Source organism: Benincasa hispida, chromosome 3 (genome assembly GCF_027475165.1).
Source record: "Benincasa hispida cultivar pf3 chromosome 3, pf3_genome.v1.1, whole genome shotgun sequence".
In the NCBI taxonomy this organism is placed as follows: domain Eukaryota; kingdom Viridiplantae; phylum Streptophyta; class Magnoliopsida; order Cucurbitales; family Cucurbitaceae; genus Benincasa; species Benincasa hispida.
Genome location: NC_143480.1, coordinates 12635223 through 12639056, shown reverse-complemented (window position 1 = coordinate 12639056; position 3834 = coordinate 12635223). Strand labels below are relative to the sequence as shown.

The window sequence follows — 3834 nt, the reverse complement described above, 5'->3', positions numbered from 1 at the left end:
GTAGATAAGAAAATAAAAAAATTAAAAGTGAAAATAATGTCTATTCACTAACTTTTAATAAAACAAAAATAAAAAATAAAATTATTAGGGAACGGAGCTTTAACAAATGGGTTTGAGTGGTAGGTAGACTGAGATTTACTTTACCAAAAATTCAAAAATGTGGACCAATAGACCTAAAGGCGGCATTGAGAAAATTAAAAGCGACGACTTACTGGACGCGTCAACTGTATTGTTGGTTGCTTCAGATTATAAGATGGGTTTTCAAGAGACATTGTTCACTTTACAAAACGAAAATTGAGAATTGAGATGATGGAAACTTCAAAAAGCCTCTTATTCCTTTGCGTCATTCACTTATTCATGGTTTCTACCACTATTTCCCAACAGGAGTTCATTGCACACTCATGTTCAAACATCGGCAACTACAGCAGAAACAGCTTCTTCAAGCGAAATCTTGACACCCTACTTTCCTCCATCCTCTCCAACTCCCAAATAGATTACGGGTTTTACAATTTCTCAGCCGGACAGCAACCCGACAAGGTCAACGCTATCGCCCTTTGCCGAGGCGACTGGACTGTGGAGCAATGCAAGAACTGCTTAAATGACTCCGCTCTAAAGATTGTACAGACTTGTCCCAACCAGAAGGAGGCTATCGGATGGTACAACGATTGTATGCTTCGTTACTCAAACGATTCAATATTTGGAGTTGCAAACGTTCAAGTGCTTTCCAGAGATTTCAACACTGGGAATTCATCGAATGTTGATGGGTTCAGCCAAGCACTGAGGAATCTGTTAGCAAGACTGCAAAATCAAGCTTCGTCTGGAAGTTCTACACTGAAATTCGCAGTGGGAGACACCGAAGGACCGAGCATAGAAGAGAATAGGATATATGGACTTGTCCAGTGTACTCCGGATCTGTCCTTTATGGATTGCACTAATTGCTTTGGACAGCTTAATAGAAATATTCCGACTGGGAAAATAGGAGCGAGAATATTTGCGGTAAGTTGTTTTCTTAGATATGAGATCTATCTTTTCTACACCCCTCCTCCGCCCCTGCCACCTCCCTCGCCACCGCCATCCCCACCTCCACCTCTGCCGCCGACTCTGCCTCCGGCACCAGGTATCAACGTTCATACGCACATAAACACACACATCTTTCACCATTTTAACAAATTGTTTTGTTTTGTTTGCAATGACAATATGCTTAAGAAAAACTATCATAAATTGCACAGCTTTATTTTGCAGGAAATAATAGCAATAATAGAACAGTTATAATCGTTATGGTGTCCATCGCTTCAGCCATCATTTTCATTGTTGCCATTTGTATCATTTTGAGAATAAGGAAGGCAAAGAACAGAAGGCCATTAGAAAAGTTTGGAAGTGAGTGGTTTATAATTCCTCTGTTTCTTTTAGATGACAGTTTTGCTATGATAGTGTGGCTTTTTCAAGAATGCTTGTGGCTTTAATCCTACAATTGAATTTGATGTTCAAGCCTTAATCTACTCTTTAGGTATTGCTCTCGGAGATGGCACCAATGAAATTAGCAGTGTGGAGACAATTCGATTTGATTTTGATACTATTAAAATTGCAACAAATGCCTTCTCAAGTGAAAACAAGCTAGGACAGGGTGGATTTGGAGCTGTTTACATGGTATAAAATGAATTAGCTAAAGAATAGCAATGAATTGGAGTTTAAAGTATAAAGTTTTGAGTGACATTCTTACTAAAAGTTGACTCTTTATATTTTTAGGGTAAGCTACCTAATGGACAACAAATTGCAGTGAAGAGGCTTGCACATAATTCACAACAAGGAGATGTTGAATTCAAAAATGAAGTCCTTTTGGTAGTCAACCTTCAACATCGGAACTTGGTTAGGCTATTGGGATTTTGCTTGCATGGAAGCGAAAGACTTCTCATATATGAGTTTGTACCAAATGGCAGCCTTGACAACTTCATATTTGGTATAATAGTTGTTCTTTTCTTTGGTCTACAAAAAATGAAAAAGCCATAGCTTTCATATATCGATGACATTGTAGATTTTGGGAAGCGGACTCTATTAATTTGGGAAAGACGATTCAAAATCATAAATGGCATTGCATGAGGGCTTCTTTACCTTTATGAAGATTCTCGTCTTCAAATCATACATCGTGATCTCAAAGCTAGCAATATTTTGTTGGATGAAGAAATGAATCCAAAGATTGCAGATTTTGGTATGGCAAGATTGTTTGAAGTAGATGAAACTCAAGGCAATACAAGTAGAATTGTGGGAACTTAGTAAGTTCAAATATGTTTATTTTCCTTTAAAATATTGTTGAATAGTTTATTATCTATTTTTATTATTTTTGCAGCGGCTACATGGCTCCAGAGTATGTTATACATGGACAATTTTCAGTGAAATCAGATGTCTTTAGCTTTGGCATTTTGATTCTTGAGATTTTGAGTGGTCAGAAAAACAATTGCTTTCGCAATGGAGAAAACGTTGAAGATCTCTCCAGCTTTGTAAGTATATTATATACTTCTTAAAATTTCTATATGTAACGACACTTAAACCAGCTACCAATAGTATTAGAAGATTTTGATATTAAAAAATGGTTTGTTTATTTATTGTTTAAATTAGTCTGTTTTTGCAATCTTGTTATCTCTAACCCATTTGGTAACATAGCTTCATCGCCAGACTTCAATATATTTGTTTGATATTGTTCAATTTGAACTTTAAATGCAATATACCATAATTTATAAGATCACCAATATAACTAACCATCCTCGATTCTTATTTTAAAAAACCAATGACAATAACTATAACCATCGTGGGATTTTCTTGTAGGCTTGGAAAAATTGGAGGGCTGGAACAATTACAAATGTCATAGATTCAACACTCTTGATTGGTTCAAGAACTGAAATGATTAGATGCATTCACATTGGACTATTGTGTATTCAAGAAAATGTAGCAAATCGGCCAACAATGGCTTCGATATTTTTGATGTTAAGTAGTTCTTCTCTCACTCTCCCTATACCTTCTAAACCTCCATTCTTCAGACATAGTAATAGCACCTATGAATCCAACACAATGTTAAAGTGAGATGGAACTAGTAATTCTGGAAGTTCAACTCTTAATGATATTTCAATTACAAAGCTCCATCCTCGTTAGATTGTTCCCCAAGAATACAGGAAACATATGCTATTTCAAAAGTTGTTATTTATTTTGAGAAACTATAGATTCGACATTAGATAAGTTATTTGTTTGTATTTTTATTGTTTAATGGATCATTAACGGGTGTGAGAAAATATGGTTGAATATAATCTATTATTTCCTCTCAGATTTGATTTTGATTTATGTCATTTAATGAGTAGTTAGTTAAAATAGAAAATAACACTAACTATCTAGAAGCTCCTTGAACGATCTACATAAATAACTTAAATGTAAAGTTAGACTTGTTGCAAACAATTCTAAACAAAAGAAAGAATTAAACTTTTTTTATTCATTCTCTCCGGTTATGAGAATCACATTCATTATATTGTTAATTTCAAGTGCAGCAATTTTTTATACAAGTATTCATCAAATTGATGTAAAAACAGATTTTCTAAATGTTTAGAAAAATTAAATTTATATGGACCAACTTAAAGGTTTTATAGAGGCAATAAATAAAGTGTGTAAGCTTATTAAATCATTACATTACTTAAAACGACCTCCAAAGCAATGACATGAAAATTTTTATTATTGCACGTTCAATATTGATTATAAACTAAATGAATGTGATAAAAGCATCGATTATAAATCATGAAAATTTTTTCATGTTATTATTAGTTTATATGTTGATGATTTATTGATCTCTAGTTC

The 3834-nt window shown here is 34.1% G+C and overlaps 1 pseudogene across 1 annotated transcript; it reads left to right on the top strand.

Annotated features, from left to right (window-relative positions):
• The first annotated feature begins 234 nt into the window (after positions 1–234).
• LOC120074153 (cysteine-rich receptor-like protein kinase 26) lies at positions 235–3313 on the top strand (annotated as a pseudogene). The gene is made up of 7 exons (XR_016528534.1): positions 235–1117; positions 1243–1377; positions 1508–1647; positions 1747–1957; positions 2033–2270; positions 2345–2495; positions 2821–3313. The product of XR_016528534.1 is annotated as a cysteine-rich receptor-like protein kinase 26 (transcript).
• Positions 3314–3834: the final 521 nt, after the last annotated feature.